Consider the following 15,123-nt stretch of genomic DNA (forward strand, 5'->3'; position numbering starts at 1 on the left):
GTGTGTGTGTGTCTTTTAAGGCTTTAACAGTCTGGGCATGGTGGCTCATGCCTGTAATCCCAGCACTTTGGAAGGCTGAGGTGGGCAGTTCACCTGAGGTGGGCAGATCTCCTGAGGTCAGGAATGCAAGACCAGCCTGGCCAACGTGGTGAAGCCCTGTTTCTACTAAAAATACAAAAATTAGTGGGGTGTGGTAATGCACACCTATCTTCCCAGCTACCTGGGAGGCTGAGGTGAGAGAATCACTTGAATCCAGGTTGTGAAGGTTGCAGTGAGCCAAGATCAAACCACTGTACTCCAGCCTGGGTGACAGAGTAAGACCTTCCTCAAAAATAAAATAAAGTAAAGCTTTAACAGAGCATAACACACTTGGAGCAAAGTGCACAAATCATTTGTGTGCCACTGGATGCACACTCCTGTGTACAGCGAATTGAAAATCGCAGTCTAGCCAGCACCCAGAGGGTGCCTCTCCATGAATATACCCCCCCCAACCACGAACGCTGACTTATTTCTCACTTCTGGGTACACTTTGGTGAATGTCCTCTCAAACTTTTATGAAACACCTGTGATCTTAAAAACAAACCTGGTAACGACCAACTGTGCTCTCCCAAAATCAGAACTGCAAAAACAGCCCATATACAACAACTTAATTGGCGTTCCTGTCTATATGACTCATTCTGCAAAACTACCAGCAGCCAATGTGCTCCTGAGTCCTGGTCCACAGCCTGGCTGCCTGCTGGAGCCACCTGGGGAGGTTTAAAACTGCCAGTGCCAGGCCCTGCCCTCCAGTGTGGCTGACTTAACTGGTCCAGGTGAGGCCTCTGCATTTGTGTAAATGTATCTCTTATCTCCCCAGGAAATCCTAATGTGTCACCAAAGGAGAGCACTTGTGCTCTGAGGTCTTTTTTTTTTTTTTTTTGAAACAGAGTCTTGCTCTGTCACCAGGCTGGAGTGCAATGGTATTATCCCCACTCACTGCAACCTCCGCCTCCCAAGTTCAAGTGATTCCCCTGCCTCAGCCTCCCAAGTAGCTGAGACTACAGGCACGCACCATCACACCTGGCTGATTTTTTGTATTTTAGTAGAGACAGGGTTTCACCATATTGACCAGGATGGTACTGATCTGACCCCTGGTAATCTGCCCACCTCATGATCTGCTTGCCTTGGCCTCCCAAAGTGCTGGGATTACAGGCGTGAGCCACCTGGCCCTGAGGTGATTTTTTACTACACAAATGGACTGCACATAGGACTGTGAGGTGCTGTCCTGGTTTGACCCCACAGAGATCACTGTGAAGCCAGACAGAGACCATCACCCACTATGGCCAGTGTGAATGCTGGGGCTCAGGAGTTTGTGATTCTGGGCTTGGACCTCACAGTGTTGATGGGAGGTACACCTCCTGCCTAGATCCTAGGCCTTTTCATCCTTGGCCCAGCTCATGGGCACAGGCCAATGGACGGAACAGAGGCAGCCCAAACCCCAAGGAAGTGTTCCACCATCGTGGGCTTATCATCTGGGCATGAGCCTGAGGTGGCTGGGCTTGTCCAGGGAGCACAGCCTCTTAGGATGCGCAGGTAGGAATCCAAGCTGGCACAGAAATGTGCCTGAACATCCATAGAATAATTCTGGAAAAACAGGCAGGAGACTGGGAGGGCTTTCCTCTAGAGAGTTCGCACAGGTGGAGAGGGCTCAAGCACCTGGATTGCCCAGATTTAGAATTTTTATTATCAAGGCTGGGCACAGTGGCTCCCACCTGCAATCCTAGCAATTTGGGAGGCTGAGGTGGGTGGATCACTTGAGGTCAGGAGTTTAAGACCATCTTGGCCAACATGGCAAAACCCTGTCTCTACTAAAAATACAAAAATTAGCTGGGCATGGTGGCAGGTGCCTGTAATCCCAGCTATTCTGGAGGCAGAGGCAGGAGACTCTCTTGAGCCCAGAAAGCAGAGGTTGCAGTGAGCCAAGATTGCACCACTGTATTCCAGCCTGGGCAACAGAGCAGGACTCTGTCTCACACACACACAAAAATAATTGTTATTACCAAAAATTTCAAACATAGAGAAGTAGCAGGAATGAACTACATTATCTATTATTTAAAAGTGATTAGGTTTGGCTGGGTGCAGTGGCTCATGCCTGTAATTCCAGCACTTTGGGAAGCAGAGGCAGGTGGGCAGATCACGAGTTGAGAAGATTGAGACCAACCTGGCTAACACAGTGAAGCCCTCATCTTTACTAAAAATACAAAAAATTAGATGGATGTGGTGGTATGCACCTATAGTCCCAGCTACTCAGGAGGCTGAGGCAGGAGCATTGCTTGAACCTGGGAGGTGGAGGTTGCAGTGAGCTGAGATGGTGTCACTGCACTCCAGCCTGGGTGACAGAGAAGACTCTGTCTCAAAAAAATATTAGGATCTCAAAATGAAGACATAAATAAAAGAAGCAATGGATGGGCATTTCTACACCATTAGCAAATGAAATTAAGGAGGATGTTTTGCATTTTTCCTCAATTTTTTTTTGCACCTGGAGTTCACCGGGATCTAAGCTTAGTGAAAGCAGGGATTTCTGTCTCTTTAGCTCACTGCTCTTTCTCTAGTGCCTAGGACAGCTCTTAGCACACAGAGGACAGCAAATAAACCTGAGGACAAATGAGTAAATGCATGAGTTGAGCATGCATTGCTTTTGTATTTGGGAGGAATCCATTATAAACATTTTTATATATATATATATATATATATGTACACACATGTATATATATATATATACACATGTATATATATATATATCTACCTGTATATAAATATATATCTGCATGTGTATATATATATATATATCTGCATCTATATATATATAAAGATGAATCAAGAAGTGTTCTCTTCTTATATAAACACAGGAAAATCATCAGACAGCCACTGAACCTACTAATTTACAAATGATGTGTGTGTGAAAATGATGTGCACTTTATTCATGAGGGAAAATATAGAATCAGGTACCAAGCGGCAGGACTGGGGTCCTATGCTTTGTGTCTTCTCCAGAAAGGGAAGAAGACAGGAATGGAGGTCTCCCTGGTGAGGGAACATGGGAGGAAACACAACCACCCATGTTTCCTCACCCATTTATCACCCAAGACAATGACAGAACGGAGCCTTGCTGTCTCTTTATAGCAGGGCAGAAAAGGCCAGCCAAGGAAGGTGAATGAGAGACTTGGAGGACTTGGCCCCAGACACTTGACTGAGATTACATCTGTCTGGGAGGGCTGCATGGATTGAAAATTAACCCAGTCGGGTGCAGTGGCATGCACCTGAAACCCCAGAAGTTTGGGAGGTCGAAGCAGGTGGATTGCTTGAGCCCAAGAGTTTGAAACCAGCCTGGGAAACATAGAGAAACTCTGACTCCATAAAAAATACAAAAATTAGTGGGGTGTTGTGGCACATGCTTGTGATTCCAGCTACTCAGGAGGCTGAGGTGGGAGGATCACTTGAGGCCAGGAAGTCGAGGCTGCAGTGAGCCAAAATTGCACCACTGTATCCCCAGCCTAGACAGCAGAGTGAGACCTTGTGGGAAATTAAAAAAAGAAAAACAAAAAACCAGGTGTGGTGGCTCATGCCTGTAATTCCAACACTTTGGGAGGTCAAGGTGATCACTTGAGGTCAGGAGTTAGAGACCAGCCTGGCCAACAAGATGAAACCCCATTTCCACTGAAAACACAAACATTAGCTGGGCATGGTAGCACATGCTTGTAATTTCAGCTACTTGGGAAGCTGAGGCAGGAGGATTGCTTGAGCCTGGGAGGTGGAGGCTGCAGTGATCTGAGATTGCACCACTGCACTCCACTCTGGGCAACACAGTGAGACTTCATCTCAAAAGAATAAAATAAAAAGCTAATTAATTAATTGACCCAAGGGCCTACACGTCTAGAAGGAATCATTGTTTTCAGCCTTTTGAGGCAATCTAAACTTGCTTGACCTTTTTAATTTCATTCATGTATGCAATCCTGGTATCTATGATTCATCCTTGAAAAGTTTCTACTAATACACAGGAACCTCAGGAAATGGTGCCCTTTGCTCTCCGGTGATATAAACACATCCAGTCTCATGCTTTCCAGGTGGACATTGAGGCAAGAGATACAGCTCGCCTTAGATTAGGCAGAGCTTGGAACCTGGGCCAGGAGGCCGTGTTCAAAATGATAGGGGGTGGCCCCAACATGTCACAGCCTATGGCCTTGGACTCTCATGCAACCAGATCAGCTAACACTTGGCAACTTCTGAGTGTGTGTGAATCAAGCCACACTCTTAGGAAGTCATTACAGATCAAATGATCTTGGGCATCCTCAGGTGTCCTATCTTTAGAATCTCTCAGCATTTATAAAATGCACTGCCACACTGCAATATGTCTTCTCCCTTCTTAAATAGCCTTGGGTTTATGGAGAATAACAACAAACAAAACAATTGTTAAAACATGTATAAGGTGTTTACAGATTTCCAAGAGCCTTCAGATCAATGTTTCACAATAGTCCTGTGAAAACCATGTAGTAACAATGATTCTTGTCCGTTTTCTAGATGAGGGGACTGAGGCTGAAAATTTACAGGATTGGCCCAAAGGACAGAGGAGCTGGGACCTGAGCCAAGGTCCCCCACTTCTAGAGTCATTCATCTCTATGTTACTTCCTATCCAATGTCCTGTCTGTTCCCATGTAATACAGGATCTCACAGTGAGTCCTGGGCACTCGGGGGACAGGGTTAGAGCTGGAAAGTCCTGTTTTCTCATCCATAAAAGCAGGAATTTAGATCAGATGACCTTTGGACACCCCTAAGCGCTGAGACATTTTTATTCTCTGCTCCATTTCAAAAGTCAAGGGGTCAAGTCCCTGGCTGGATGGACTCCACTGAAGGCAAAACAAGAAGAAAAGACATTAGTGGTAACCTCTTTCATCTGTATTTACCATCAGATACCAAAGAGACCATTGGTTTTTCACTCAGCAAACATTTATTGGGGTCACCATGTGCTGGTATGGTTCTAGAAGCTACAGACCCAGTGCCTGGGTCAGCCTCTGTCCTCTGACCAAGGGAGAGACTGGTGATTCAGAACCAGTTCTGTGAGGGTAGGAGGGAAGAGGATGGGTGAGATGCCATGGTGCCAGAGAGAACTGCTGCCATTTTGGTAGCCTTGGGAGAGTGTGCCAAAGAAGGCTCTAGAAGAGCAGAGGCTAAAACATGGCCTGGCAGAGAGGGTCAGGGCTACCTGGTAGGTTGAGAGGCCAAGGCACCCGGAGTGAAGAGCAGGCATCTTCCTTGCGATATGCCCCTGTGTTTTCATCTCCCAGCCCACCTTCATCTTTCTCATTCAGCTTCCTCTCAGTGATGATGAGAAAATCCATAGTCCACTACTCTGTGAAAGCTGTAGACAGTTCCCTGAAGTGCAAGAGGATGCAATGACTTCCTCCAGGAATAAATGAATCAGGAGGAAGGAATCTCCTGGGACCATTTGTACCTCAGTGTCCTTTCTTCCCCAACTAGCTCACCCAGCAGTCAAGGTACATACCATAAACTATTCATCTGCCACGTGGGAGGGGTGCTAGCCAACAGGTAGGATGAACAGAAGCTGTTTGCTAACTGGTTTTTTTTTTTTTTTGAGATGGAGTCTTGCTCTGTCATCCAGGCTGGTGTGCAGCCTTGCGATCTCAGCTCATTGCAACCTCCTCTTCCCAGGTTCAAGCCATTCACCCACCTCAGCCTCCTGAGTAGCTGGGACTACAGGTGTGTGCCACCATGCTTGGCTAATTTTTGTACTTTTTTTTTTTTTGAGACAAAGTCTAGCTCTGTTGCCCAGACTGGACTGCAGTGGTGCAATCTCGGCTCGCTACAACCTCTGCCTCCTGGGTTCAAGCGATTCTCCTGTCTCAGCCTCTCGAGTAGCCAGGATTACAGGCACCTGCCACCATGGCCAGCTAAGTTTTGTATTTTTCGTAGAGATGGGGTTTCACTGTGTTGGCCAGGCTGGTCTCAAACTCCTGACTTTGTGATCCACCTGTCTCGGCCTCCCAAAATGTTGGGATTACAGGCATGAGCCACCGCGCCTGGCTGCTGTTCGCTAACTTTCTTTTTCCCACTAACTCTCATCCCGCCTGGGATTGTAAGAAAATAGAATTCCTGCTGCATTGGGGGGTGGGAAATACCACAAAAAAGCCCCCACTTAAGATATTTAGCTAGTGCCTGAGAAACTAAAGTAATCGTTAGGGTGTGTTTATTTGAAAGTTTTGAAAAAACTCTTAAGTGGTGGTTCTAATTCTCAAAAGAATTACTTTTTTTTAAGTGCTTAGCATTCTTCTGTGGGAAAGACCTTGAAAAGTATATCTTTTATTGCTCTGTAAAGTAAAAAGAATTTCGTTCTTTGCATGATGACATTTTCTAGTACTTATATTGAGAAAAGTGGGAAGTTTAACTCCTAACCATTGTCATTTCTCTCCAATTTAATGTCAAAACATTTTTTTCCGCCATTAGGAATAGAAATAGTCTAACAGGTGTGCTATGGTGTGTTATGAACAAAATGATAAAGTATTTAGCACAGAGTTACAGAGATGTTAACTGTGTACTAATTTTATATTTTAAATATGTTTACTTAGATAAATTCATATACCATAATATTCACCCCTTTAAAGTGCTAAATTCAATGGTGTTATATATTCATAGAGTTGTGCAGTCATCTGCCATGATCTAATTTTAGAACATAGTTTTTTTCTCTTTTCTTTTTTTTTTTTCTTAAGAGACAAGGTCTTAAAAAAAAAAACAAAAAAAACAAAAAAAAAAAAGAGACAAGGTCTTGCTCTGTCACACAGGCTGCAGTGTAGTGGCTTGATCCCATGGCTTTGAACTCCTGGGCTCAAGCGAATCTCCTGCCTCAGCCTCCAGAGCAGCTAGGACTATAGGTGCATGCCACCATGGCCAGCTAATGTTTATGTATATTTTTTGTAGAGATAGGATCTCACAATGTTGCCAAGGCTGGTCTGGAACTCCTGGCCTCAAGTGATCCTCCCACCTCAGCCTCCCAAAGTGCTGGGATTATAGATGTGAGCCACTGCACCCAGCCTAAGTTTAGGGCATTTTATCACCCCAAAAATAAATCCCAAACATTTTAGGAGTCACTTCCTGCTCTCTTCACCACCCCTAGCCTTAGGCAAACACTAATCTACTGTCTATCCTTATAGATGTGCCTACTCTAGACATTTGATATAAATAGAATCATGTAATATGTGGTATTCTATTCATGGCTTTTTTCACTTAGCATAATGTTCTAAAGGTTTGTCTACATTGAAGTATTTATCAGCAGTTCATTCCTTTTTATGGCTGAATAATATTCCATTATATGGATATATCACATTTTATTTATTCATTATTTGATAAACACTTGAGTTGTTTCCACCTTTTTATTATTATAAATAATGTTGTTATGAACACTTACATATATGCTTTTGTGGATGTAGATTTCATTTCTCTCTCTCTCTCTCTTTTTTCTTTTTTTTTTTTTTGAGACAGAGTCTCACTCTGTTGCCCACGCTGGAGCGAAGTGCCACAATCCTCTCTTACTGCAACCTCTACATCCCGGTTTCAAGCCTCAGCCTCCCAAGTAGCTGGGATTACAGGCATGTGCCACCACACCTGGCTGATTTTTTTTATCTTTAGTAGAGACAGAGGTCTCACCATGTTGGTCAGCCTGCTCTCGAACTCCTGACCTCAGGTGATCTGTGTGCCTTGGCTTCCCAAAGTGCTGGGCTTAAAGGTGTGAGCCATCATGCCTGGCCAGATTTTATTTCTCTTAGGTAAATACCTAGGAGTGGAATTGCCAGGCCATATGGCTATTCTATGATTAACACTTTGAGAAACTGTGACACTGTTTTCCATAGCGGCTGCACTATTTTACATTTCTGCCAGCACTGTATGAGGAGTCCAATTTCTCCACATCCTTACTACTGCTTGCTTACAACTGTCATTTTTGTTATTGCCATCTTGGGGAATGTGACGTGCTATCTCACTCTGGTTTTGATTTGCATTTCCCTGATGAAGAGTAGTAGTTCCCAACATTTTTGGCACCAGGGACCAGTTTAGTGGAGGACAATTTTTTCACAGTGGCATGGCTTCGAGATGAAATTGTTCCATTCCAGATCATCAGGCACTAGTCAGATTATCATAAGGAGTGTGCAACCTAGATCCCTCAGATGCACAGTTCACAATAGCGTTCGCACTCTTGGGAGAACCTAATGCTGCAGCTATCTGACAGGAGGCAGAGCTCAGGTGGTAATGCTCACTGGGGACTCTCACCTCCTGCCGTGCAGCCAGATTCCCAACAGGCCATTTGGACTGGTACCAGTCCACTGCCCAGGAGCTGTGGACCCCTTACGCAAAACATCTTTCCTTGTGCTTTTTGGTTATTGTACACCTTCTCTGGAGAAATATCAGATCAAATCTTTTGCTTATTTTACAATTGGGTTATCTATCTTTTTGTTATTGTGTTATATGAATTCTTGCTGGGTGTGGTGGCTTATATCTGTAATCCCAGCACTTTGAGAAGCCAAGGCAGGGTGATCGCTTGAGCCCAGGAGTTTGAGACGAGCATGGGCAACATGGTGACACCCTGTCTCTACAAACAATACAAAAATTATCTCTCAAGTCCCAGTTACTTGAGAGACTGAAGTCAGAGGATCTCTTGAGCCCAGGGGGTCCAGGCTGCAGGAAGCTGTGTCTGTACCACTACACTTTAGCCTGGGAGACAGTGAGACCCTGCCTTGGGAAAAAAGGAAAAAGAAAAGAAAAGAAAGGAAGAATTATTTATGTATTCTGGATGTTAGTCCCTTGTCAAACATAGGATCTGGCTGGGCATGGTGGCTCACACCTGCAATCCCGGTACTTTGGGAGGCCGAGGTGGGTGGATCACTTGAGGTCAGCGGTTTGAGACCAGCCTGGCCAATATGGTAAAACCCCATCTCTACTAAAAATACAAAAAAATTAGCCAGGCATGGTAGTGCATACCTGTAGTCGCAGGTACTTGGGAGGCTGAGGCAGGAGAATTGCTGGAACCCGGGAGGTGGAGGTTGCAGTGAACCAAGACTGTGCCACTACACTCCAGCCTGGGTGACAGACAGAGACTTCATCTAAATAATAATAATAATAATAATAATAGGTTCTTCAAGTATTTTTTCCTATTTTGTTTTCCAATTTGTCGTTTTTACTTTCTTCCTTATTTTGGCCTTACTTTTTTAACAATAAGATATTTTTAAAGGAAAAAGTGAAACCAACAATTCAACTTATCTAGACTTTTCTGAAATTTCTGTATGGCTAACTCACTATTTTGGGATGATTTGTGTCTCTTGGCTTTCAGTGTTCTACCATGAAAATTATGAAGGTTCAAGTTTTTGTAAGGAAACAAAAATGTCTGTAATAAGACTGATTTGTGTGCTCTCCCTGTGTGTTTATTGAGGCTTTCCTTGGCTACTTTGTTATTTCCCATTTTTAAAACATGGCCAATTTCCTGTGAATGATTGTTTTCAAGGAAATATCTTTGTAACTGAAAAGGAATGAAATAATAGATTACATGTTTGCTATGAACACAGTGTGGCGGCTTTGAATTCATAGGATTTCAGGCTGTCAGTGTACATCAAGAAGGGGCTTCCAGGGAGAGAAAGTGAGAGTGAAAGCAACGAAGGACAGAAAGAGAGAGAGGCAAGGATAGGAGAGAGAGCTGGAGGCCTCCTAGCAGGGGAAACCTTAAAGAGCACATTCTTTGGGGAGTGCTCCCCCCCAACAGGAGCAAGGAGATTTGAGAATAGAATTCTTGACAGTGCAATGTGTGTGTGTGTGTGTGTGTGTCTGTGTGTGTGTGTGTGTGTGTGTGTGTGTGCGCATGAGCTGGGAGAGGGGGGAAGAGGAGGAGGAGGAGGAGGAGGAGGAGGAAGAGGTGGAGGAGGGAGAGGCAGGGCAAAATGTATACTTTCCAATTGAGACTCTTTGACCTTTTAAAACCACTTCTGCAAGCCCAGTCTTTGTAAACATACCTATATCCCCAATTCTCTCCAGCTCAAGAAATACAGGGGCCTTATTGTTCTTGGAATTGTACTTACCAGTTTTTTTTTTAAGGAGGCCTCAGCTCTGCCCTCCTGCTTAAAGCCCTTTACTGCACATGTGTTTGCATTCTATGCACCCTAGGTAATCAGTTACTCGCAAAAGGTCCTGATCCCTCTGCAAATTAAATTCCATTCCAGTTTTTTGAACTTCACATACTTAGTTCCTGACATCAGGGCCCTGGAAATGTTAAATCTAAAACTTGGTGTGGATTATTAACTAAAAACTTGGGACTTGGTCTGAAGCCCCCATTCATCCTGAGCAGCAAGAGGAACGCGTGTTGGTGAAGCCTGTGGGCTGTTATTCTCAGCTGTAAATAGAAATGGGTTGTTTGGCAGCTCTCCAGCTTTTTTAAAAAAAATTTGCCGGCATGTATGCTATCACATCCCTGCTATCAGCAGTCACACAAATCACAGATCCCATGCTCTTGTCTTGGCTTCCTGTTGCAACTGCAATTGTTTGTTGATATCTTTTATCTCAATGATGTGGACAAAACATCCACACTCTTCTCCAAATGTGTGTCTTCTTCCTTCCTTTCTCTGCAAGGGTGGTTTTTCCCAGCAGTCAAATAAAACTTATTCAACAAATGTTCGTCAAACCCTGCTGTGGTACCAAGTGCTCTGCTGAGTGCAAGCTAGGGATTTGGTAGTGAAAAAAACAGATTACACATTCTCATTCTGGAGACTGTGGAGCTCACAGTCTGGTGGGAAAGACATGAATTATACAATCAGACCTACCAGAGGGGAACACTTTCTCATAAAGTCAACTCTCATGTAAAGTTTTTAAAAATAAAATCATCTGCCGGGCGCGGTGGCTCACGCCTGTAATCCCAGCACTTTGGGAGGCCGAGGCGGGTGGATCACGAGGTCAAGAGATCGAGACCATCCTGGTCAACATGATGAAACCCCGTCTCTACTAAAAATACAAAAAATCAGCTGGGCATGGTGGCGCGTGCCTGTAATCCCAGCTGCTCAGGAGGCTGAGGCAGGAGAATTGCCTGAACCCAGGAGGCAGAGGTTGCGGTGAGCCGAGATCGCGCCATTGCACTCCAGCCTGGGTAACAAGAGCGAAACTCCGTCTCAAAAAATAAATAAATAAATAAATAAAATCATCTAAAATGTACCCTGAGATATGCTTTTTTTTCCTTTTGACTAAGAAATTATTGCTTTTCAGAATCATGTGTTGTATGTTTTCATAAATCTCTTCATCTAGCATATGCTATATATATACATGAAAAGTCTGTGTATTTATATACATTTCTACACAAACGTTGTTGACAAACTCTGCTTAATGTTAGTTCCAATTACAAATGGTAAAATTCGATGTTTTTCACACATCAGATATTTAAGGAGTTTTAAAATTATATATATATCTTAAAATGCCAACGGGAATCTTTTTGGAGCAAAGTGTCATCTTAATGAGGTTTTATGATGTAGCAGTGGATGGAAGATGTTCTGGTATTATTAAAAATGTATATTTGGTATTTCTTGGGCTATTCGAGAGTCCAGAGAACCTCGTCTTTTCCTTTTGGATGCCATCAGATTCCTAGAAGGCATCCTGGGGCTTTTCTCTGCTCTTGATATTTGGCTCCTAAGTGACTCAGGGCCCTGAACTCCTGGTACCAGTGAATCATAGATTCTGCTCCAAGACACACTTTGGGAGTGAGAAGTGAAAGCAAAACTGATCAAACTGGGTGTGGCTGAGGGGGCCCTTCCACCGAGCAGCGTAGCTTTGGACACAGGCTGTTGCTTCTAGAAAGGAGGGGTTGCATGTGGAAAGGATGGGTGATGGTTTCGTGAGGTGGTAGACACGTGATGGGAATCAGTCGGGTGTCAACAATGACAGAGGTGCCAAGCTGCATGATCCCCTCCCATGTCTGAGTCAGGAGCCTTCCAAACCACCCAACACACGATAGCAAAAACAAGAAACAGAACAAACCAATCATTTGCTTTGGAGAGTTAGCTTCTGGAGAGAGGAGACTCCTTCCCACCCAGGTTTGGACATTTTAAAGACCCTGGAGACATTTCCAGAGTGGAAGTACTGTGCAGTGCCATTCTGTCCTGGGGACCTTCTGAGACATATTCTTAGGGGACTTCAATGTTTGCTCATAGTAAGTGAAAAGGCCTAAGCGTCATGGCCAAGAAGTTGAAACCATGTGATCCAGGTCCAGATACAATGTACCATCATGAAAGGAAATAATGTATCATCCTGATTACCTTTAAATAGCTCCCCTTTCATCACTCCCTTTTAAGTACACGCACACATGCACGCATCTCTTTGGAAGTGGCAGAAGCCAAATGCTTGGAGTTTCCTGGCATCTGAGCTTTGTCTCAGCAGCTCTCAAATGTATACACTGCTCTTCGCATCCACTTTGAAGTTCAACGGCCCAGCTCCTTTTTTACACAGTTACTGTCATGACAATAAACACCCTGCCAGCCTTGACACCCCATCTACCCTAGCCTCATGGAATTCTCTGGCACACTCACTTTCTCTATGTGTCTTTTGGTGCCTCTTTGTATCATGTAGATTTTAGGTCCATCTGGTAATAACAGTACCTTTCTATACACAATGTATTCAGTTACTGTTAAACAATAAAAGTTATTTGATATCAGCAATGTGTGTCCCTGGGAGACAGGAGGATTGGAGGACAGTGGGAGCTAGAAACAGGAGGGTTGCAACACTTCTCAAGGGCTTTCCGCTTCTCCCAGTCACCAGGGTGGTGCAGCTCTATTCTCCCTCCACTGGCACTGATCCTGGTGCTCCAGAAAAAAACAAAGTGGCTCAGGGTCCCTTTGCAAAGTAGAGGCTTGTCCTTGAAGTGCCAGGACAGAGTGGTTGCTTTAGTCCTGGGTTCTAGTAAGCAGCTGCCCAGGCTGATGTTAAAGCCACTGAGGATTGGCCGGGTGTGGTGGCTCCCGCCTGTAATACCAGCACTTTGGGAATACAAGGCAAGCAGATCACGAGGTCAGGAATTTGAGACCAGCCCGGCCAAAATAGTGAAACCCTGTCTCTACTAAAAATACAAAAAATTAGCTGGGCGTGGTGATGGGCACCTGTAATTCCAGCTACTTGGGAGGCTGATGCAGGAAAATCACTTGAACCCAGGAGGCAGAGGTTGCGGTGAGCCGAGATTGCGCCACTGCACTCCAGCCTAGGCAACAATGTGAGACTTCTTCCCCCCCACACACAAAAAAAAAGCCACCAAGGATGGAAAGGGCACTAGGGAAGGTATCTGGAGGTGACTCTCCTTTCACTCCTACCCATATCAGGTTGGCATTCCTGTGGCTCAGAGTATGAAAGGTGAACCTTTCCTTTACTTCCCCTGCCTGTGAAGCAAGGGAGACTACCTGCTTGTAGAACACTGGTTGAGGGTGAGTTTTCAAGGGTCCCTTGTAGTGATGCCACCAAGGGGTGGCTTGCAGATGAGGCAGGGGGTTACCACTCCCAGAACGTTTTCAAAATCATCCCCTACCCCCCAAAGAGAAAGAGCCTAGAGAGGGGTGAGCATCTTCACACCTCCCTTCCAGCCAGGGCTGCGGGGGAACCCTTCAGAGTGCAGAGCATAACCTCCCCCTCCTCATTGTGAATAGCATCAAGAAGGCTTTTTTATTTATTTATTTTTAAATGTTTCAAAGCTATCATGGCAGGAAAACCAAAAAAGGGAGTGTTTCAAAACTTTTACATAACATATATCACGGTCCCCCTGAAATTAGTCATAAATCCTATTTCACCCTGGTTTTATTGGGAGACAACCTATTAAGCATTGCTATCAAGGAGTACACAGTGCCTCCTCCAAACAGTTAAGAATATTAACATTTCCTATGTCAACTTGTCCTCAAGGATTGTGGCAACTCTTTCCTTCAGGGGTTCACCCCCTACAACAACAGCAAAAGGCAGTCCCATTTCCTGGGCTTTATCTATGACAAGAGAGAGAAGGTGGCATTCTCCCAGAGGACATGTTGAGTTCGTGGCTAAGGCAATATGTGGGCTAAACAGAGCTGAAGGGGGAAAGATGCAGGCATGCTTTCTGGGAATAAATACAGGATAGAGCAGAAAAGAATGAGGGTAAGGCTGGGTGTGGTGGCTCCTGCCTGAAATCCCAGCACTTTGGGAGGCAGAGGCAGGTGGATCACCTGAGGTCGGGAGTTCAAGACCAGGCTGACCAACATGGTGAAAACTCATCTCTACTAAAATACAAAAATTAAGCGGGCGTGGTTACAGGCGCTTGTAGTCCCAGCTCCTCAGGAGGCTGATGCAGGAGAATCTCTTGAACCCAGAGGCAGAGGTTGTGGTGAGCCAAGATCACACCACTGCACCCTAGCCTGGGCGACAGAGTGAGACTCCATCTCAAAAAAAAAAAAAAGAAAAGAAAATCACTGCTTTTGGACACATGTTTGAACTATCAGAACAAAAGTTTCATTCGTACAAGAGGAAAAGACAAAATCAAAACACCCAACAATCAAACCCAGAAACAACAAATGAGGGCTTTCCCCCTTGTGTTTCTGCAGAGTTTTCACCTGAATTTGCAAAGCTAAGTGGCTCAGATTCTTCAGAGAGGAGTTTGATTAACCATTTGGATTTATGAGTAATTTCTTAATCTATATGCAAAATTGCAGTTCTTCTGCCACATAAAACACAATTCTTCTATTTTTGGAAAACACATCTGAACCTCAGCATGTTTCACATACGTGGAATTGTGGGCATCACACAAACCTAGATGTCAGTCTTTGTTTCAAAAAAGCGTACACTTTTGAAAAAGCTTAAATGTTTGGGAGGCCAAGGCAGGTGGATCACAAGGTCAGGAGATTGAGACCAGCCTAGCCAAATGGTGAAACCCCAACTCTACTAAAAATACAAAAATCAGCTGGGGATGTTGGTGTGTGCCAGAAGTCCCAGCAACTAGGGATGCTGAGGAAGGAGAATTGCTTGAACCCAGGACGCAGAGGTTGCAGTGAGCCGAGATCACACAATTGCATTCCAGCCTGGGCAACAGAGCAAGACTCTGTCTCAAAAAAA

Source organism: Sapajus apella, unplaced genomic scaffold (assembly GCF_009761245.1).
Source record: "Sapajus apella isolate SASKATOON/1434 unplaced genomic scaffold, GSC_monkey_1.0 scaffold1157, whole genome shotgun sequence".
In the NCBI taxonomy this organism is placed as follows: Eukaryota; Metazoa; Chordata; class Mammalia; order Primates; family Cebidae; genus Sapajus; species Sapajus apella.